At 40.8% G+C, this 22,694-nt stretch overlaps 1 protein-coding gene and 1 pseudogene across 2 annotated transcripts in view; one reads left to right on the plus strand and one right to left on the minus strand.

Annotated features, from left to right (window-relative positions):
- Itgb6 (integrin subunit beta 6) overlaps positions 1-18,005 on the plus strand; it is a 158,206-nt gene extending 140,201 nt beyond the window's left edge. The window contains exon 17 of one of the 2 annotated variants that reach the window (XM_023713778.1): positions 17,733-18,005. The gene's annotated coding sequence lies outside the window, so the exon portion shown is untranslated. Of the gene's footprint in view, positions 1-3,698; positions 3,715-17,732 lie in introns of those variants that run through there. The other variant, XM_023713779.1, reaches the window with a different exon arrangement.
- On the minus strand, positions 67-3,553 carry LOC111816425 (annotated as a pseudogene).
- Positions 18,006-22,694: the final 4,689 nt, after the last annotated feature.

Here is a 22,694-nt window from a genome sequence, read left to right on the forward strand (position 1 = left end):
TCAATATTCAGCTTCTTTCTTGCCCCTAATTTTTTTTTTTTTTTTTTTTGGACAGGGCAGCCTTAACTTTAATTAGATTCTTTTTAATTAAAATTTTTTGCAGTAGAAAGCACATCCTGCAAGGGGAGCAGCTCCCCAGGTGTTTTGTATCCCATGACCTACAAGTGGGAGTAAAATTTGTAGTCTTGGTGGCTTAAGGTGCTGATAGAAGTGGGGCGAAGGACCAACAGGAGGCAAGGATAAGGATCATACAGGGAACAATTCAGAAGGGCTTCAACGTCACCCAGCTTAAGTCTGTTTCACAACTGCTGGCCAATCAGATCTAGCCCATATATTTAATTTTGCCACTTCAACAGAACTTAGGGCAGAACATGGGCCTAGTTTGTAGCAAGTACCAACACGGCAGCTACTTAAACACCAGAAGATTGTCAAACAGTTCCCCTAGCCTTCTCACTCTGCTCAACAGAGGCCCAGGCTTCACCCCTCAGAGCAGTTCATCGAGGAAGCTTCATTTCTGTTTCTTCTCCTGTGTGCTGGTGAACCAAGAGTCTAGGAGTTTTTTGCTGTAATACAACTGCCAGCCATGCACTTGGACTGCCAGTATCAACACCAGCTACATGACAAAGACAGCAGGGAAACCAAAGAGGAAGCGGTAGGCCTTGCCATGGCGGTAGAGTTACTGTGCAGCAGGGAACATCCCCATGCTGCCATAAACGAGAGAAGCAATGGAGAAGAGCCCCACGCTGATCATGGAGAGCACCAGGTAGCTAATGTTGTTGCGGGGGAAGGAGAGAAGGCCCAAGAGAGATGGCACAATGCTCAGCAGATATGGGTACTCCCATTCATAAGGTCTGGCCACCTGATCATGCAACAAGAGCCTCAGGTGTCCCACTATCATCTTGGCAACCAGCAGCAGCCATATGACCAGATACGCGTAGATCAGCTTCTTGATTTCATACTTGAGGGTCACACTCATCTGATAATACATGGCGATGCAGATACAGTGCTGAAAGTCGCTGCCATCGGTGCCAGACACTCACAGGCCTGCCCAAGAAGCCATCATGCCTGTCCAGACTCCGACAGGCTGCCACAACAGCACAGCCAAGTCCTCAGCCACCGCTGCTCAAGCTATCTCAGCTCCATCTTGTCCCTAAATTTTAAATTACTTCAATTATTTCTTTGTATTGGTCTTCTAAATCTTGTAATTGTCATATGAAATTTTTCATTTATTTTTTAAAAAATAATTTTAAATGGCTACCTTTTCAAAAACTATCAATAGTATAAAAAGTACATGAAGTAAAAACAATGAAATCTTAAATGTCTGTAAGTCAAGCACATTAAGAGTATACAAATCTCTTGTGGGTTATGGGCTTTTTAATCCGTGTTCTTTTTCAATCTGCATAACCCTGGGTGCACATTTTAGATGCATGTGGTAGATAGGCATTGTACATTCAGAGCTAAGATTTTACTCATAAAATACGTGTAGACAATCAGTTAATTGAAGAATTGGACCCTGGAGAACACTGTTTCTAGGGTTATGGCTGTGTTTCAAAGCACTTTCATCTTTTTGGATCCTAATAAGGAAACTAAGCATTAGAACCGGGTTCAGGATCTACATCATCTAACTCATTTGTTTGAAAATATCCTGAGACTAAACAAGTAGCATTTAAAACACTGGAATACAGATTAAGTTATTGTACTTTAGTGCAATGTTTATTATTTTTAGTTAAATTGTAATGTGAAGCCTTTTACGAAGTGAATAGATGCATAAGTGGTGGACACTTCATAGTAGTTATCCATTAAATCTCATAATTTCTAACTTTTTTCACCATACCCAGTAGAAGTGTATATATTTGGTCACCTTTTTTCTCTGGTTCCTAACTAACTCAGGTAAATCAAATGCTTAGGGAGCACACAGGCTTATGAAAAGGATAACTAAGAGATCTCCTTTGGCATCTGAAGGGCTGGTGCACACCCAGGTTCATGACTGACCTCAGGGTTCCTGACTGACACCTGGGGAAAGTCTAGGACTACATGCAGGTACATTACCAATGGCCCAGCAGTGGCAGTCCCCTAGATGTGGACTGCTGGTGCTATTCTTGTATTATTTCTGAAGTGGTGTTTTAGAAAATAGAAGTTTCTTTTGTGTGTTTTATGGAAGAATCCACTCTCTCTAAATACTGTTTTGACCCAAGGCGGGACCTTGAAAGGGCCAAAACATGAATAGTAGTACTTCTGTTCACTGAAGAGTTGTTACATGAAAATGAAATGGTTGTTTTGTAAATTGTTGTACTGTATTTTGTGTTGCCATAAATAAAGATGGTAATTTAAACAATGAAACTCAGATGAGAATTACTTCCATTTACCCAAAACCCACCAGGGTTTCCAAATTCTTTCATAATCTATTCTATTCTGTTTTATTGGTCTCGGTTTGAGGCCAAGGAGGATAACAGAAAGAGTCAGTCACGGAAGGCAGGAGGCAGTGAGCTATGGGTATAATTTGCTGCACAGTGACAATATTTAAATCATGGGAACTTTTAAAACTGGTCCAGATGGTACCCCACACTTTGTAAATCAAATTCTTTAGGGTTAGTATCATGGGTTAAAAGGTGTTCTTCTTTCACACAATTCTCTGAAAAAGTACGTGTTCTGAATTATTATCCTCCAGTATGTACTTAGAATTTGACTATATGATTGGAGATAGGGTCTTTAAAGAGATCATTAAATAAAAATAACATCATGGGGTAAGCCCTACTCCAGTATGAACTAATGTCTGTATAACAAGAGGAGGCTAGACCATAGATTTGAATACAAAAAAAAGACCACTTGAAAACAGGGGAAAATAACCATCTACAATCCAAGAAGAAAGGCTTCGGAAAAAACTAACTTCTTTGACACCTTGAATTTGGATTTGTAGCTCCCAGATTTGTGAGAAAATAAATAAATTTCTATCGTTTAAGTCATTGAGTCCATGGCACTTTGGGATGGCAGCCCTAGGGAGCTAGTACAGTCAGGTAGTGCTATTTGGAGGAACAGTCATTTGGTAGACCCTTTGCTCATTTTCTGAATCAGAAAATTAATCCTAGCAAGACCAAATGTTCACAAGAAGAGTCATATTGCCCCTTTTTGCTTTATTCCTTCTTTGCTTTACTTTTTTTTTTAAAGTCCTATTTCTTACAAAAGGACAGCAAAGCCAAGAGAACTTATACTCTGAAACATACTGTATCCTGTTAGATGAAAGCCCAGAAGTCTGGAAATCTAGAACCTGCTCTTGTTTAGAATAGCACCAGTAAAGTTACTTCTTTCCTTAGTTTTTCTAATTGTAAGAGAGTGGCAGTCACTCCTAGGAACTATACAACCCCCAGACATGGTGACAGTTCAAAACTTCATTCAACAAATACTTGTTGAGTATCTTGTAAATTCTAGACATTGTTCTTATGAGTCTGGATTTAGTGATCACCGAACACGACAAAAGAAGCAAGTGCTTTTCACTGACACTTTTCCTTACTTTAATATTTGCTCTTTTGGGGGCTGGGGAGATGGCTCACTGGATAAGTGCTTCCCCGGCAAGCACAAGGGCCTGAGTTCAATCCCCGGTTCCGAAAAAAAAAAAAAAAATTGCTCTTTTGCTATGTTTGTGAAATGAGTTCTTGATTATAAAATACCAAATTACATTTTCTTTTCTTTTTTTTTTCCAGTACTGGGGATTGAACTCAGAACCTTGCACTTGCCAGACAGCCACCCAAATTATATTTTCATTACTCTTTCAGGTTCTCACACTAGTGAGATAATACAAAGTTTGTACATATGGATCTGATTTAGTTCACTTACCAATATAGTCTTTAGCTGCATCCATTTATATACAAAGCCTCAAATTTATATTTTTTCATAGCTCAATAATAACCCATTGTGTAAAAATATCATATATTTTTTACGCATTCCTCAGTTGATGGGCATTGTTCAATGGGAAGGAAAAACTGAGATGGGGAAAAGGACAAATGAAAGAAGGGAAAAGATAGATAGATGATAGATAGATAGATAGATAGACAGACAGACAGACAGACAGACAGACAGACAGACAGATAGATAGATAGACAGAATAGTTTGGATAATTGTATTGTCGATTTCTGCTGGTCTTTTGAAATGAGCAGTTAATGCTTAAATTTTCTTTTCACTTTGAATGTTTTCCTCTTTTGAATTTCTCTCTCTCTCTCTCTCTCTCTCTCTCTGTCTCTCTCTCTCTCTTTTATGTACGGGGTGTTCAGGGTCTTACCACCAGATTGGACTCATAGTGATCCACCTGTTTACAGCCTCCCAAGAGCTGGGATTACAGGTGTGTACCACCATGTCCAGTCTCAATTGCTGTCTCAGCGTGCCCCCAGGGCAGGACTGGCACGGCAGGCCAGGGGATCAAGCCCCCAGCCCTTGTACCTGCTTCCAGATGCTTTAATTCACTGAGCTATTTGGCCAGCCCTTGAATTTCTTATAATTTCTTTGTTATGGTTTTGTTTCTTTAAACAAATCTTACACATTTATATCTGGTAATCTGACCAACTAATTTGAAAATAATATGATGTAATACAGCAATCATTGTTGAATTCCTATTACTTTGTTTAGTGAAATCTTGTATTGTTTCTAATTTTTTTCTATCACTATTTTGTATTCTTTTAAAAAATAATAAACAAACAAACAGGGCCACCCAGATAGCTCAGTGGACTAAAGCACCAGCTTGGGCAGAGCACAGGGACTGGGGTTCAGTCACAAACCATGCTGGCCCTGCCCCTGGGGTGCACTGAGACTCTGGCTGAGACTAATCCCAGTGCTTGGGAGGCTGAAAACAGGAGGGTCACAATGGGTCCAATCTACATAGTGGGACCCTGTAGACCCTGTTTTAAATACATTAAGAAAACAAAAAACTATACTCAAAGAGCATGTAGAAAAAGCCAACCGTTGGCACAGCACGGAGAGTCCACAAGTAAGGACAGACAGCAGCAGGTGGTAGCAGGTGGGAAGTGACCGAAGCAGTGGTTACAAATGCTCCCAGGAAGCTAACCCTGCCCCGCAGGCTGCACTCCACAGTTAGCCCGGATTAGACGAGTCACCGTGGGTGGCCTCAGTGTGTTCGGGTTCAGAATCTACACCGCTGTTCAGTTTCTTCCACTTAAAAGTTCTTGGCTTTCACTGATCACTGGGTGAAAGGAGGGTACTGGAACAGTTTATTAGTTTTCCAGAATGCTGTCGTAGACCTGATAGATGATTGAGAGACTTCAGGAGCTCTACATTTCAGCGACAGCATATAATTGGGGTTTCCTGGCTGGAGGTGTAGCTCAGTCAAAAACCAAACACCATTAGTGAGCTTTAGGAGTTGGTACAGCATGTCCTGCCCTTCCCGTTCCACTTGGAAATAGCGTAAACGTCATTGTTTTGTATCTTGCTGGAAATAGTGTTGGCATCTAAGTGGCATTCCTCAACCTGAATCTGGGCTTCATTTTCATTGGGAATATCCTTCCACATTGCCAAAAAGACATGGCGCTTCATTCTGTCATCTTCTACAGAAAGCACGTTGGGTGGGATGAGGCAGCTGAAGTACAGACAGCAATAGCAGGGACTTTTTCTTCTTTTTCAAAAAGAAAATAAAGAATAGTTTAAAAAAATAGAAATGATACAGAACTTCACTACACAAAATAATAGGAATTCAACAATGGTTGTTATATTGCATATTATTGTCTTTAAATTAGTTATCCAGATTGCCAGATATAAGCATAAAAAATGGGTCAGAAAGTTATAGAAAACTAAAAAAAAGGAAAAAGGGAAAAAAGTAAGCATTAACTGTTCGTTTCAATAGACCAGCAGAAATGAGCAGTAGAGTAAATCTCCAAGCTGTCCTATGTATATACATATATATTTCTTTTCCCTTCCTTTTTTCTTTTCTCCCTTCCCTCATCCCAGTTGTTCCTGCCCTTGGAATGTATATTGGAATACAGTAGGAGCACAGTTCACTGTAACTGAATACTCAGTGTTTTTGAGACATCTACTACATAAGGTGGCGTCAAGTTCCTATTCACTCTTGCATGAGTTACTTGATCGCCAAAGGTTGTACGGCAGCCTCAAAAATATTAACACTGCGTATTCGAGTTGATTTTTCCCTTTTCTGTACCTGTAGGGGGAAAAGTGCCATGGCCTTTTAGGGAGTTTTGGAGAGTGTTGGTTGGTTGGTCGGTCTTGTTTTGGGGGTGTTAGTTTTCTCGTGACAGCTCCCTAATACTACATTATTGAGAAGGATCTGAGTAAGAAACAAAGTGAAAATTCTGGAAGAATACAAGGGTGGGTTGATATGAATAGCTAGGCACTGAACCAATGGGGAAAGAAAAGAAACAAAACTTATTCAGAACGTGGAGCCTGATTGGAAGCACATCGCTGGGGTCCATGACCTGGGAGGTGCCTCCCTGCCCGGCTCCCTTTACTTTTTGCTTCCTCACTGCCACAAAGTGAATACTGTTCTTCCTCCAGATCCTTCCGCTTCTGTCTTGAAGCCAGGCAAACATGGATGGGAAACTGGTCCAAAGTAAAGCTCTCCTCCTCTCAAGTCGGGGTGTTGAGTACTTCTTCCCAGCAACAAGAAAGTGAATAAGGCACTTGGTAATTCATAAAGATTCAGTGTCATTCTCACTTTATAAAATCTAAATGGAAAAGAATTCCCAAAAAACAAGGGTTAAAAGAAACATGATAGAGATACTCTCTTTTGTTGAATTTCATTACACTTCACGGAATTAAGGCAGCAAAATTATCTTAGTTACTTTCTAGTTGCTGGAACAAAATACCCACCACCCACAAGTGAAAGAAGAAATTTATTTTATTTCACAGTTTGTGGAGGTTTCAGTCCATAATCGGCTGGGCCCAAGGCAAGGTGACATGGCAGAGTGGCTTGGCAGGGGAGGAAAAACCCATGGCATGCCAGACAGGAAGCAGAAGGGATGGAGGAGAGGCCAACCTCTTTCCACCAAGCTTCACTTGCAATGCCACACCCAGCTATAAACCCATCAGCAGACTAATCCAGTGTCACCCTCCCCTGATGCAGCCACCTCCAGAAAGCCACACCCACCCACTAGTGCCTGAGGCTTTGGGGAAACATCTACTTATAAGTCACAGCAACGACTAAACTACAAAGCAAGGAAACCTGAGTTCTTACAGCCTTACCATAGTTCTCTTAACAGATCAGTTGGGCTGAGAAGCTGTGGCACGGAACGAGTGAAGTCTTGAGGAGGTTTCTGCAGTTGAGCAAGTGAAAGTGGCTGAACAGACTCACACAGCTCAAGATGTCAGTTCCTTCAGCTGTGAACTACAGAAACCCAGCCCACTGTACCATGGGGCCATCCACATGTGAATTTCTCCAGACTGAGCAATGGATAGAAAGCTTGATTTTCTGTTCTTTCCCACTGGGTTGCAGTGAGCAGAGCAAGCAACACAACCTCATGAGCTTTCCTGGCACTAGGCCTGAGAGAGACCAGGAAGTCAGAGGCCCAGACCCAGCCTACACACTTTTCAGCATCACTGACAGCTGCAAGGCTTTACAGAGCCCACAGAGGATCTCGTTAAGTTTGAAATCCCAGTCTGACCTTTGCAGTTTTTCACCTATATCTTTTATGAAAGAACTTGCTCCTCAGATAGTGTTTATTTTTTCAACCTAAAATTTATTTACATTCATGGTCTTGCATACCAATCAATCATTCTTGTTCTAGGTCAGTATGTGCAGACGCTGTGAAACTGTTGTCAATAATTGGATGAAAAGTCACTCTGTTTACTTCTTTCATAGAGTTAGCTTTGCTACGCCAAATGTAGATGTGGGTCCACACAAGCCCATTTTTTTTTTTTTATTTTAATAGATGCATCTAGGGCTAGCCAGATAGCTCAGGAGATTAAAGTGCCTGTTTAGGCAGACACAGGGATGGTGGTTTGATCCGTGGCATGCCGTGCTGGCCCCGCCCCCAGGGGCGAGCTGAGATGGCATTGAGACTGGGTGTGGTGGCACCTGCCTGTAATTCCAGGGCTTAGGAGACTGAAAGCAGGAGGATCATTAAGTGTTCAATCTGTGTGGTGAGACCTTGTAGACCCTGTACTAAAAATGCATAATAAAATAAAAATAAATAATAGATGTATCTCATTAGGATTAAGTAGCTTTCCTGGTTAATAGAAATACAACCCCATACCATTCTGAGTACAGCACTTTTTATATGCTAACACATTCAGAGCTCAGAACCACCCTACAACTGTCTTTAATTGGCTCCTACTTTGCAAATGAAGAAACTGAGGTGTAGAGATGTTAGGGAGGTTCCTTGGGTCATGAGTACAGCAATCTTTGAAGTGTGAAAGATAAATGAAGCCTGACACCAGTTAAACTGGTGAGCGCAGACTTTAATAATAATATACTATTGCAATGGAGTGCCACACGAGCTGAACTCACCTCCAGAGAACTTGGCATTTAAACTGAGAATGAGTGATGTGGGCAGTGCATGGGGGCTCCGTAAAGTCCGGGAAGTAAAAAATAACAGCCTGAAAGCGGTTGGTCCACATGAAACCTGTGGGGGTTTCTTGACTAGAACACACTGAAGTTACACTCCTACCCTCACACAGAGGCCAAGACAGGGCTCTATCTTCATGTGGTAGCTGAGCAAACAGCAAGATTTTTATGAAGGATCCACAGGGAAACACTGTCTTATGCCATACTGCCTTAAAAATCTCAGCTAAAGAAATAATAAACATGAAAATCATGTATTGATCATACGCAATAACCAGCATTTTACAAAACATACTATCTCTCATATACTTAATTCCTGGGAAGATAATTTTGTTTTTCTGTTGGGGTGTGTGTGTGTGTGTGTGTGTGTGGTATTTTTGCCCCTCCTTCTTGGGAAGCTGAGGCTCACAAATCTAGAGAAATTTTTCTCAGAGTTATTACATTTATAAAGGACAAAGGTGAGATTTGGGTCTGAGTGTGCCGCACCCCAAAGTCTCAGTTTTGATCCAGGAAGTACAGCGACAGCCTCAGATAGGGCTCACCCTTGCTTTGTCCCTTCTCCGATGTACAAGGAAGGTGCTACTATTAACCCTCCCTGGGAGGGTTCCTTCCCCAGGTGTGGAATGGACTTTCACTGATGCATGGAGACTTTCCCACAAAGCTATGATGAAATCTAACTCTAAGGTAAAGGCTTTTTCAGGGCATTGGGCTTTAACCAAACAAGTTAAGAAAACTGGGTGGGGATTTGGCCTGTCAGTTCTCATCCTAGAGCCCTGCCTACCACCCTTCAGATAAGGAGACTTTCTGGGCACTGATGTATAAAGCTTTAGCTCAGCATCCTATTTTGCAACATCTATTAAACATTTTGGTCCTAATTTATACATTTAGTTTCTTACATCAGAGAAACAATGCAGTAATTACATATGTGTGTCTGATTTATTTCACTTATTTGTGGTCTCAAGGTGCATCCATTTAGCTAAAAATGTCTCAAGCTTATCCACCTTCACGGCAGTTCTTCAAACTGAAAATAGGACGTAGGGAGGGGGAGGAGGAAGGGAAGAAAGGGAAAAGAAAAAAATGGATAAAAGGAGGAGAAAATGGAAACAAAGCTTTTGTAAATAAGGAGAGGAAGAGGGGTTGAAGGGAGAGCAGGGGAATGGGAAAGGAAAGAATCAAGATGGCCAGGTACTACGATGAATGCGATCATTATGTACACCTAAATATACCGATAAACTTAATGAAGTAAAAAAATCCTAAATCCTGGGGGGAAGGTTTAGATTGTTTTGGAAGGATGAGTCGAAGCATGACCAAGGATCTATTCCCAGCAGCACAGACTTTCCACACTGAATTTTCTTGAAGGGCTGCTGTTTATCCTTTGATGAATAAGATTGGTTGTTTGACAACAGAGACTCCCTTTTCCTATGAGGTCCTCACTGGCTCATGCGCTGCTGTCCAGAGGGTCACCCACTTGCCTGTGGGGGCCAGCAACCAGCAGAGAGGCCTGGACCGCTTGGTGTGAGGGCGAACCTGAAGGGCAACGTGGACAGGGTGTGAGTTCTGGAATGTCTCTTTGCAGGTTGATTAGGGAGGAAAACGTGGGAGTGGAGTGCAAACGAAGACAAATACAGTCAGAAAAGGGACAGTGACAGCGCAAGGAAGGCCCTCCAGCATGGATGACTCTAAAGCCCTTGTCCTTATTGTCCTCCATTTTTCCCAACCAAGCAACTAAAGACACAAATTAAAACTGGTGTTGTAAAACTGAAGTCAATTGCCATGTATTAATTTCTTAAAGAGACCTAAGGCTATGTTGTATAAAGACACCCCAAATCAAGTTGTAATCACCTCTGTAATCAAGAAAACAAACAAAACATTGTGCATTTTAGTGTTACCAGTGAAGTTACAGTTATTTTATAACCTTCTCTTTGATTAATATTTTGCTTGCTATTTTCTCTTTAAATAATTTTCAAATAAAACAAAATTGTATCACTTTCATTTATTCATCTCCTGTAGTAAATGATAGCATTCTACTACAACCTCAGCAGAACAGTATTGATTTTATACACACCAAGTGGTATAACGAAAATTTAAACTAAGTAGACTGTTAAATTTATTTTATTTCCTTTCAGTTGATTAAATATCCATTTCATTCATTTCAAAATGCGTGCCATGTTTTGGAACCTTTTTGACTAAGAAGATAGAATTGTAGAGAAAACATATAAATAAAAGAAGATTGAAAACACTGACATAATAAAAGATATAACCCTGTCATGAAGCCAGAAATGAAAATACATGGTGTTTTTCTCTGAGACTTTCTTGGTCTTAGTCGCATCATGTTCAATCATTGTTTGATACAATCAACTCTCATATTCATTTTAAGAGATAACCAATCCATGCCTTAATAAAAATCCTATAATTCATTCAAAAATCTGAAAGAAGAGCTTCAATTCAAGATGGACACTGAAAAGCACAGTACAATTTTTCTGCTGTAGCTGCAAAGGGACTTTCTCATAGCTCAAAGTATCATTTAATATCCTATGCTTAGAATTAATCAGCAGCTGATGGTGAACATACAACTGTGCCTTGATGTCACATCCTAAGAAATTTTTAGGGGAGAGACAGAGACCTGATGCAGATGCCGGTGCACGCCTGCCCTGCGCCTGTGCGTGGCGCGTGCACGTCCCGGCTCTGCATCCTATCTCTATAGCATATGCTTCACATATTTCCTAGGGTGTTGGGAGAATTCAGTGAAATAATATGCTAAAGCATTTGATATACTAAACTCAAAATGGTAGCTGTATTCATTGACTCGGTGCCTCCAATAATTGTCCTACTGGAAAAGGAGCCCAACGTTGGGATCTAGGTATGACTGAGAATTAGGCGGTTAGAAAAACCAAAGACACTTTTCACAGAAAAACCATGATGTGCATGTAAAGCAACAAAAAAGCTCACTGTCACCAAGAAGTAGTCAGTTTAGAACAAGGGAAATATTATAAGAGAAGAATGAAAGGGTAATATATAACTCAATTTGCTCTACTTAAATTGTTCAACCAAAGCAATCCTATTGTAGGTCTTTTTGAAACAAGTAAGTACAGAACAAAAGAACTACTTCCCACTGACAAAAGAAAGTTGAGCTCCCTTGGCCCAGAAAACGAACATCATCCTGTGGAATGGAGGCAGGTAGCCACGGTGGGGCAAGTACTCACCACTGCAGAGGGAGGGCAGCCTTGAGACAGAAAACACCAAGGAACATGATGGAAGACTGCAACCTTTGAGGTCTGGAGGCAAGAGTTCAGCACAGATGATAGAGAGGAAGCAGCACTGCTGCCTAAGCAGGCTGGTGACCGTGAAAGCAGTGCTGGTAGCGGCTGCCTAAAGCAGCACTGACAAGAGGCCATGGGGACAGGTGAGCTGTTCCAGAGGATTCGCAGGTACGAGAGGTGAGCACGACCCTCACAAGAGCCTCTCAAGCCTCCTGGGTGTCATGGTAAGGTCTATGGTCCACAGGATTCAGATCAGAGGAATAGTCTAAAAGACTATTCATAGCCACAGAAAGACAAAGACAATTTAAAATGACACTTCTCAAATTGACATTTGTATACCTTTAGAGGTCAATGCTTGATTCAAGAGTGATTTCACAAGTATTATCTCACTCAGTCCTTCCCCTAGCCAGTCCTCTCAGAGAGCAGCACACAAAACAATCACAGGATGATCTGAGAAACAAGGTGGTGCATGGAAAACTGGGGCGGGGGACAGAGTAGAGTAATGATGTTGGTCACAAGGACCCACAGAGAAAAATAGGAATAGTGTGGAAATGGCAATGCCATGACTACGTATGACAAATAAAGGGGACAAATGACAGTTTTAGGTTCTGTTTTTACAGAAACTCAGCAAACAAGTCAGGACCAGTTTGGATTTGAGTTTAGCCTTACTTGAAAATAATTGCTCTTACTAACAAACAAGACTTTACCTGAATAGAATGCACAAGTCAAAACATAGAAGTGGTAAAATGAGATGTGTACGTTTTATGTAGCTTATACAAGTGAATCACACAATCACTTCAGGGATAAGCTATAAGCAAAGACTAGGGAAAATTCCAGAGGGTGGAGAATTTCATCACCCTAAGAAGGTGAGATGGGTAGGAAAGTGCCTCCATGCCTTCTGTGACTTGGAGTAAGCCCAGCAAAACTTTATCCAGTCCCCAGGCTGGAAGTGTCCACCACCAGGAATTCATACTATTTAGAGAGTGAAAAGTCAACATGAATATCTAATCTGCTGTAGAAATAATGCAAGAATTCTTTTAAGGATTTATTTATTTATCTATTTGGTACAGGATCAAACCATGCAGCTCAGACTCGTAGTGTTCCTTATATCTCAGCCTTCCCATGCTGGGATTACATGTATGCACCACAATACCCAGTTTCAGTGGCCAGCTCTTCATAGAGCCTGCATGGCATGCGGTACCGGGGATCAAACCCTGGTCCTTACACTTGCCAGACAGGCACCTAGATGGCCAAGCTATCTCCCTGGCCCCAAGAACTTTTTAAATAAATGATTAGGGGAGATTTTGAAACTTGTAGAATTAAGGCAATTAGAATAGAGAAGGGATACAATTTCTGCAAAAAAGAACCAAAACAATTGCTGTCATGTTTCACTGTTGATCTGAGGGAAGACAGTGTTAATGGAAAACAAATCGTCTTCATGAAGCCTAGGAAAGCTGGAGACAGGAACTGGGCTTAAGTTTCCTTCAGGAATGTAGAGTTTGTTGAGCATACAAAACATAGGAAAGAAATACATCACATTAGCAAACTGAAAAGGAAAATAGTGATTCCCTCATCAATGCAGAACAAGTATTTGAAAGCAAATCCAACACTTGTTTCTGATGAAATCTCTCATCAAACTAAAAGTAGAAGGAAATGTCCTTATGCTGATTAAAAATTCTGCAATCAAGTGAGCTGTCATCTTCGGCACTCCTTGGCTTATAGAGCATCACCCCAAGCCCTCCGCCATCAAATGTAGCATTTACATTTGCATGTGTGCATACCTGTCTCTGAATCTTAGCAAGGAACATAGGAAACATGCAGGAATGGCAGGTGTATTACCATCTTGATTATGGTGATGGTTTTATGGGTATGTAAGTATGTCAAAATTCTCATATACGGTAAGTGTATTCTTCATTAATTGTCACTAACACTATGATAAAGCCATAACAAAGGGTTTAAATAATTTTATAATTTACTAGCAACATATTAAAATGTTTTTATCCATCAATCCTTTTTCATATTTGTATCTATCTATCAATATTTTCAAAAGCTGAGATTATTGTTCATATATTAATAAATTGATTTTCTTGTATCAATGCAAATAAAGCTATTATACAGAAATGAAATTATGATATATAAACATAATGCAGTTTCCTGGTCACTCAGCAATCTATATCTTCCTTTTCTTTTCTTTTTTCTTTCTTTCTTTCTTTCTTTCTTTCTTTCTTTCTTTCTTTCTTTCTTTTCTTTTTTTTTTTTTTTTTTTTGGTACAGGGTCTCGCTATGCAGCTCAGACTCATAGTGATCCTCCTGTTTCAGCCTCCCCAGCACTGGAATTGCAGGCATGTGCCACCACTCCCGGTTTTTGGTGGTTTGCACGGTGTGCTCCAGGTGGGGCCCACAGGGCATGTGATACTGGGGATCACCACTGAGCTCTCTCCCTTTTTACAAAATCTATACTCTTGGGGCCAGGGAGATAGCTCAGTAGAATAAGCGCTTGCCTGCCAAGCACAAGGGCCTGAGTTTAATCCCCAGTTCTGAATATAATAATAATAATAATAATAATAATAATAATAATCAACACTCTCTATAACACTGATTTCTTTTTCAACCTAGAAGAAAAGCGAGGTTGTAGAAAAGCTACTCAACGTACCTGAATGATTCCCAGGACAATCAGCAGCCTTAGTGTTGAAGATCCCAGAAAACTATACTGAGTTTCAATATTGAGCCAGTTTCACAAGTTGGGGGGTCAGGGTTGCCGCGGAATGACCTTTGTGTGCAAATTTCTTTTCACAGCCTGGTGACCCTCCCATATCTAATCTGCATCATTTCCTTTACCCTGAGTATAGCATTTTGTGTTGCTGAGAAATAAAATTTGGCAAAGTCTCCACCCTTCCTAACAAACAAATAAGACAAGTATGAAGACACTACTGCATCTCTGCCCCATCCCCACCCCACCACTGAGGACAAGTCTTCTTCCTGTAAAAAGGCTGCAGCTGTACTTCTGGTGACCTGATTGTGCCTGGTGCTTGGCTCATATTCGCTCCTCTTAACAACAACCCCAAGCTCTGGTTTGGTTCTGCTACTTCTTTGCTAATTTTTGTTTGCTTGACTTGTCTTTTTGGGATAAGATTGTGTTAAGGTCTCCTGTTAAGATTGTGGTATTGGATACTAGATTTTTCATGTCCATTAAGATTTGTCTTATATAGTTGGGTGGCCCTGTGTTTGGTGCATACATATTCATGAGTGTTACCTCTTCCTCTCAAATTTTTCCCCTATCCAGTATAGAGTGGCCTTCTTTATTTCATTTGATGATTCTTGGTTTGAAGTTGAGACTGTCTGAGAACAGGATTGCTACCCCTGCTATTTTCTGAGGTGCTGGGGCATGAAGTATCATTTTCCATTCTTTGACTTTCAGCCTATGAATGTCTTTATGAGTTAAGTGTGTTTCTTGTATACAGCATATTGTTGGATTTTGTTTCCTAATCCACTGTGCCAGTCTATTTCTTTTAATTGGTGAATTGAGTCCATTTACATTGATGGTTATAACGAGGTATGAAAAGTAAAACCATATTAATATGCTGAGCTGTGAAAGGTTCAAGTCAACCTCTTCTGACATTACCAGTCCTACAGATAGCCCACTACTATTATGGACTACTGGACTATATTGGATTATTTTGCTGAATTCACATATCTACAATATTTAAATGGCAATGGAATACCCATCTCTGGCAAAAGTAAACAAAAAAAGGGGATACAAATGAAGGACCATTTTGTATCTGTATATACAAAATAGTTAGGATAGATATACAGCTACTGTCTCTTAATTTAATGAGAAGTAAGATTTTTACTAATAGTGTTTGGACAGGATATCATATCTGCACCTTGTACTATGAATAACCACTACAAAGACAACAATATGCAATGTATTAATTATTGAAACTGTCTCATTGCTATTTGCTTCTAAATAAATAAATAAATAAATAAATAAAAACAACCCTGCAAGGCAGATTTTTACTTTTCCACATAGGGAGGAGGAAACATAACACAATTGTACAATGTGACCCAGGTAACACAAGTAAGAAATAAAGGAAGAAGTATTGTTCACCCACCAGTTCCACCCTGCTGTGTCCCCTTCCACTGTTTTTCCTTACCCGCTCCTTCCAAGTGTAAAGGTACTACCTACAAAATGCTTCTTTGAAATGCTTCCTATAAAGTAAAGGGGATAATTTGTAAAACCAAAAGATTCCAGTCTCTGATTTTTATTATTATTATTATCAAAAAGGAGTTTTAATGATTGAAAATAAAACTATTTTCTAAACTCTCATGAATATTAAATGGATAGAATATCTAAATTTCTAGAAAACAACGACTAAATGTTAAATATTTGTGTGTTTCCTAACCTTTCTCCTTGTATTCTAAGTGCCTGCTCCCCACTCCCTTTGTAATCACAATTCAGCCTACTGGAAATTATACTCTAAAGCCAGTCTCCTCCACCCCATCTGAGTGGTTTGTTGTTGATTCCTCTTCTTCTTCATCTCTTATTGGAGCCCAGTATGAGGTCTGAGTGCAGACCTGGCCATTCACCCTAGCTGTGCAGCGGAACGCACCAACCTGAGTGCTTTAAAAATGCCCACGCTGGGTCGTACCCCAGATGACCTAAATCCCAATCTCTGAGACTGAGGGCTTGCATGCTGGTGGGCTTTAGAAGCTCCCTAGGTGACACTACTAGGGAGTGGAGTGGGTTTCAGAGACACTGGGCCATTGCTGGGCGTATGGACTTCAGAAACACAGGCTGCAGGCAGACATTTCCTCTGGATCCGTCACCTCTTCATGGGATGCACACTGCCTCACCTGCTGGCTCTGCACATCCTCAGCAAGGTTATAGACGGGAAGCAGAAGAGAGGTGTGAAATGAGGGTGCAGAAAGGAGGCTCAGCTCCCCGACACAAGTGGAAGGATCCCTGGGGAAGTCACAGTCAAGTCAGAGGCTCAAGAGAAACAGTATGTGCAACTTGCTTTCTGGCTAAATAGCACACACTGACAATGTTGTTAATTGAATTAAATTAATACAAATTGCTGTATAGACTAAGGTTAAAAAAATAGTTCATTAATTCACTACTGAAATTGGCCCTTTGCCCAGGGAATTTTCACTTCTTTTCACCTGTTAGTCCTCCAGCCACTGTGGGCATTATTAAAGTACCACGGTGCTGCTAAATTGCAGTACAAAGTAATAGTTTGAATACAGCCAGAGTGTTTAATAAATAGATTGAAGAGAGTTGTTGGACATACACATTGAGTAGATTATAAAGCTCCTGTCTTATATGAACCAATGTTCTCTATTATTTGGCATATAGTTCCCACTTAATAAGATAGTTATTATGTAATGTTCATGGGGAGCTCGGGCTAGGACTTTAACACTATGTTACTTAACCTTTTACAGTGCCCTTATTATTTCATAGTGCTGCTGTTGCAGGTATTATGTGGTAATCACAGTTATATTTCATCAGCACTCACTATTTTGTAAGTTATGATTGCTTCTTATGTATAACTTTATGAGGTAGACATCCTGTTGCTCCATTTTACAGATAGAACACCGAGTCTGGGTATGGTGCAAAGACTGAGATTAGGCAACACAGCAGATCCCAAGCCTGACCTCTTAGCTTCTATCCTGTGAGCACAATATGAGTAAGATCCGGCACATATCAAGCTGTTAACAGCAGCTAAGATGAAGCAAGGACAACGTCGGATGGCTTTTCTCTCCACCTAGCAGGAACACAAATCAACACTTATTCTTTATTTGCCCATAAAGATGTTTTTGGTTGTTTAAAGTAATAAACAACTCTTAAGAAAAACAATTTTTGTGTCACTCACTGCCCAAAGCACTTTTCGGGTATTAACTCATTTAGCTTCCACAGCATTCCGTAACAAAAGACACTCATTATTTCAGTTTTGCAGGGAACAACCACAACCAATGGAAACTGAACAACTTGTCAAGTCACAGAACCAGTGGCCAAGCCAACATACACAACTGGCAGTCTGGCCCCAGCACTGCTTCTGCCAGGCCTCCCTTGTTCATCTGTGATCGTGAAGCTGGGCCTTGTGAGCTCCACAGCCACCTTTCCCTGCCCCACCACCAACTCCCTTGTGCGTATGTTCTGACGGTGACATCAGTCTGAAGGAAGCCTCCTGTCCCCCTCCTTCCTTCCTAACCCTGCGCTGCTGAAGAAGGGTAAAAGAAACCAAAACAAAACACAATAAATTCATGGCTCAGAGACCACATCTGCATGCTTCTCTTCCAGCTTCTTTTCCCCCGCAGCTGTCTCTGCTGTTCTGTACTGGAGCCAGCCTCTCCCTCTCCTAACTTCAGCTCTCCCATATATTTTATTCCCTGCTACTTCCTGAGAAGCTTACAGACTTACCTCCATCTAACACCATTGTTTCTTCCATTCTGGCTGTATGGGAGGCAGCATCTTCCTTTCTAAAATGAATCTTTTTACTTTTTATTCTGGAAAAGACTGACCTAAGGACCTACCATATGAATTTTCCAAGGATAAGTATTTTTTACTCTTCTTTCTCTACTGGATCTTTCCCATCAATGTTTGTCTCTTATCTAAAACAGCATAATAAGGACTGGGAATGGGGATATCTGAGGAAGCCCTGGATTCAAGCCATAATCAATCAATCAATCAATCGATCATAATAACAGGAACAACACCAGATTTCTATGCCCCGTGTCTTTTTTTTTTTACTTTAAAACTTATACAGGCAACATCTCCCTAGACAGTCTCCCTTATCTCCAACCATACCCTTACAGCCTGTGCAGTTTTTTCATCACCAAAATACTGTGTCTTCTTCTGTCCTTGTACTTGCCAGGTATGTTCTTAACTCAAACATTAAAATCAGTCTTACATTTAGTGAGGTGACTCATGTCTTTAACTCCAGAACTTTAGGAGGCTTAGGCAGGGAAAGCAAGTTTAAGCCTAGCCTGGGAAATTTAGTGACTTAGCAAGATTCTGTTCAAAGTTTTTTATTATTAATTTTAAAAGGCCAGGATTTAGCTTACTACAAAGGTGAAAACAACAAAGCAAAACAAAACTGTACTCCCACCCTCAAGGTCATAACTTACCTCTTAGACCTGAAATTCAATGCATCAATTATTCAGCCTTTTGAGAACATATGAAACTGTTGATGGTTCTCTCTGGTTTTTTGTTTGTTTGTTTGCGTTTCTTTTTGAGGCAGGGTTTCACTATGCAGCTTGGGCTGGCCTTGTGCTCACTTTTGTAGCCCCCAGGCTGGTCTTGAACTCACAGAGGTCCTTCTGGTTCACTCACCCAAGTGCTAGGATTACAGGCATGAGCCACCACGCCTGGTTCTGGAGCTGCACAGTGGGCACCCACATCCAGAGCCACAACCACACAGCATGTGGGTCTGGGGATCAAACTTGGGACCTTGTACTTGCCAGGTATGTTCTTATGCCTCTGAGTTATCTCTCTGGCCCCAGTGGTTCTCTCCTTCAAGCATTCTTCCCCCAACTTTCAGAATACTGCACTCTGTCTAACTTACCACTGACTATCTCAGTCTGCTTCTCTGGTTGCTCTTCAAATGTCCTTGTTCCTATGATTCTTCTCTCCCAACCTTTACTCCGTGGGCAGTCGCATCTACAGCTATGGATTAAATTGTAAGCTGCAGATAATCCCCATCTTGGCTTTGATGGTTATCTTTGTAACTGTCCTTGGAAATGGTTACTTGGATGTCCCATGTTTTTCAGTGTATCCCAAACCTAAATTCCTCCTCCTCTCCCAAAGTATTTTCCAGAGGGTAGACCCACTAGCTGGGCTATGAAATGTGATGTCATTCTTGACAACTTCCTCTTTTACTTCCTAACTACACCTAGCCAAACATTAACCTGATGACCCTTTTTCTTAAATATCATGCAATGCACATCTCCTCTCCTCCTTCCACTGCGCCCTTCCCAGACCAAACAACTGCCATCTCTCAATCTAGCTTCCTATCACAGCCTCCTAAATCCAAGAAATAGCTCACTTTCAGTCTATCCTCCACACTACAAGAATGTTCTTTCTAGAATGCAAAATACCAATCTGGTTACAGTGGAGCCCCTTAATGTTGCCTTTAGCATAAAGTTCTTATAGATTTTTGGACCTGGTATGAACTTTCCTACTCAGTCTCATTGTCCTCAGACCCTCCCGATGCAATACTCCGTCCCTGCTACAAGAGATCCTCAAGCACCTGATGTGCACTCCTGCTCTGCTCCTGCTGTGGGGAGCACCTGTCCAGACTCTCTTGGCTCAGCCAAGTCTTTCTTCCTAATAACCTCACCCCCACTCCATTCCCAGGTGACCATTACCCTGCTTCCTAGCACCACATAGCAGTTAACATTGTCCAGCATTTCATATTAATAAGATTATAAACATTTCTCTTTCTTTTCCTCTAGCATCTTTCATTAAGCATTGTCATACTAAAGTCTAATCGTGTTGTTGGATGTATTAATAGTTCATTGCTTTTTATTGCTGAGCAGTATTCCAAAGTGTGGATGTAAAGTCACATACCACATAGAAGTCAGTGACAGACATTTACAACAGTGATAGAAAAGATAACATCTATTGATGTCATAGCTGTTTTTATCCAAGTACATTCTATGATTTTGTGCAATAACAAATGTCCTACTGAAGTGTTTCTCAGAACATATCCACATTATTTAGGGACACATGACTGTACCACCAGTTATTGATTCACTTCTTGTTGGGTATTTGGGTTGTTTCCAGAATTTAAGTAGAACAAAGAAAGATGCTATGAACATTCATGCAAACTTGCATGAATGATTAAAATCAAGCTGCTATAAACATTCATGTACAAATCTTGTATGGATATGTGCTTTTATTTTTCTTGGGTAAACACATAAGTGGCACTGGCTACAACATATGGTAGATGTATTGGATCAAATAATGATTCTCCCCAAAATATCTCCACTGTCTTTAACTCCAGAACTCTGGGAGGCTTAGGCAGAGGGAGCTCAAGTTTAAGCCTCACCTGCACAATTTAGTGACTTAGCAAGATTTTGTTCAAATTTTTTTAAGAAGTAGTTAAAAGGACCAGAGATTTTAGGTTCCAAGGCTATCTCCACTGAAACCTCAGAATGTAACTTTGCTGGAAAGAAAACTTTGAAGATGTAAGTGGGCTCATACCGGATGAGGCCCTAAATTCAATGACTAATGCCTTATAAGAAGGCCAAATAAAGACAGTAAAAGAGAGACAGGAAAGAAGTCCTTGTGATGACAGAGGCAGCGATTACAGTGGAGCATCTATGAGCCAGGTAATACGAAAGACTGCGAGCAGCCACCAGAATCTGGAAGAAGCATAGGTGAGAAACTCCCTCAAATCCTAAAGAAGGAGGCAAGTTTGATTCTGAACTGCTGGCATACAAAACTGAGAATGAATTCCTGTTGATGAAGCCACTCTGTTCATGGCACTTTGCTAAAGTAAGCCTGGGAAATTAATACAGTAGCTGCACACTTTGGGAAGTTTTAAGTTTATTTTATGGTATTTACCTAGTTGCAGAACACAATATTTTGATAAACATATACATAGTGAAGTGGCTATTATAGTCAAAGTCAAACAGATATGTCTGTCATCTTCCAATGTGTAAATGCAGCAAGAGGACCTAACACCTACCCTCATAGCAAGTTTCCAATATATAATACAATACTAACCATAGTCTCTATGCTGTACATTGATTCTCAAACTTTGTTTACCTTATACCACATCAAATTTGTACTTTTGCTTATTTATTTATTTAATTTTAATGTATTTGGTACAGGGTCTCACTATGCAGCTCAGACTCATAGTGATTCTCTTTGTTTTCTGCCTCCCCAGAGCTGAGATTACAGGAGTGCACCACCACACCTGAACTAGGTGGCTGGCTCAGCAAGCCCAAGGGTGGAGGCCCAGTGCAGCATGTGGTGCAGGGGATCAAACCCTGGTCCCTGCGCTGGCTTAAGCAGGAGCTTAGTCTGCTGAGCTATCTCTCTGGCCTTCAGATTTGTACTTTTGTACCTACTTACCTGTATTTCCACCTGATATCTCCTTTCTTCTTTGTTCATCTTATTTAAAAAAATTGCATCTACAAGTGAGAGTGTGCAGTATTTTTCTTTTTGTGTGTGGCCTACTTCACAAAGCATAATGTCCTTCAGTTTTATACCTGCTATTGCAAATGGCAGTCTATCTTTTAAGGCTGAGTAAAATCTGCATGTGTGAACAAATATTATCCTCTTCATTTTATACAGAGAGAGATAAAGGATAAGGGAGCCTAGGCAGTGTATCGGTAAGCAGCAAAACCACATCCTCTTTCAACCCTTCTAACAGGGCCTCATAAAAAAAAGGACAAGGATGAGGATAATGATCATCTACTCAAAGGCTAAAAGGCTGTCTACCACAAATTTCCACCTCAAAGCTACAATGCTTCAGAAAGACATGAAAACCAGTGGCTCTTTTCTGAGTCATCTAAATGTTGAATAAGAAATGTGCTCGTAGGCCGGAAAGCTGTCTTCACTCTCTTCATTACACTAATTGCTCTGAAGATGAAATAAGACCTGTTTCCTGTCAGGGTCTACCCAGCAGTGATGGCGGCAGTGGTGGCAGCTGCACAGCAAAGTGACTGGAAAGATAAAAGAGGCTTTTATTCCAGACAAGGGAGGACCGCAGTAAAAGAGATGTGAGAATCCTTGGGGCAGACAGTAGAGGGCAGCTATATTTATAATTTTCTGAAGGGGGAGGGACCTTGGGAGGTGAGGTGATGATGTTATGATGGCTCATTGGAGATCATGTTGGCTGCTGTGGAAGGGATGGAGGGAGTGCTGGGAAGAAGAACAAGGAAGAGGAGGAGAAGGAGAAGGAGAGGAA

Source organism: Octodon degus, unplaced genomic scaffold (assembly GCF_000260255.1).
Source record: "Octodon degus isolate 3935 unplaced genomic scaffold, OctDeg1.0 scaffold00032, whole genome shotgun sequence".
In the NCBI taxonomy this organism is placed as follows: Eukaryota; Metazoa; Chordata; class Mammalia; order Rodentia; family Octodontidae; genus Octodon; species Octodon degus.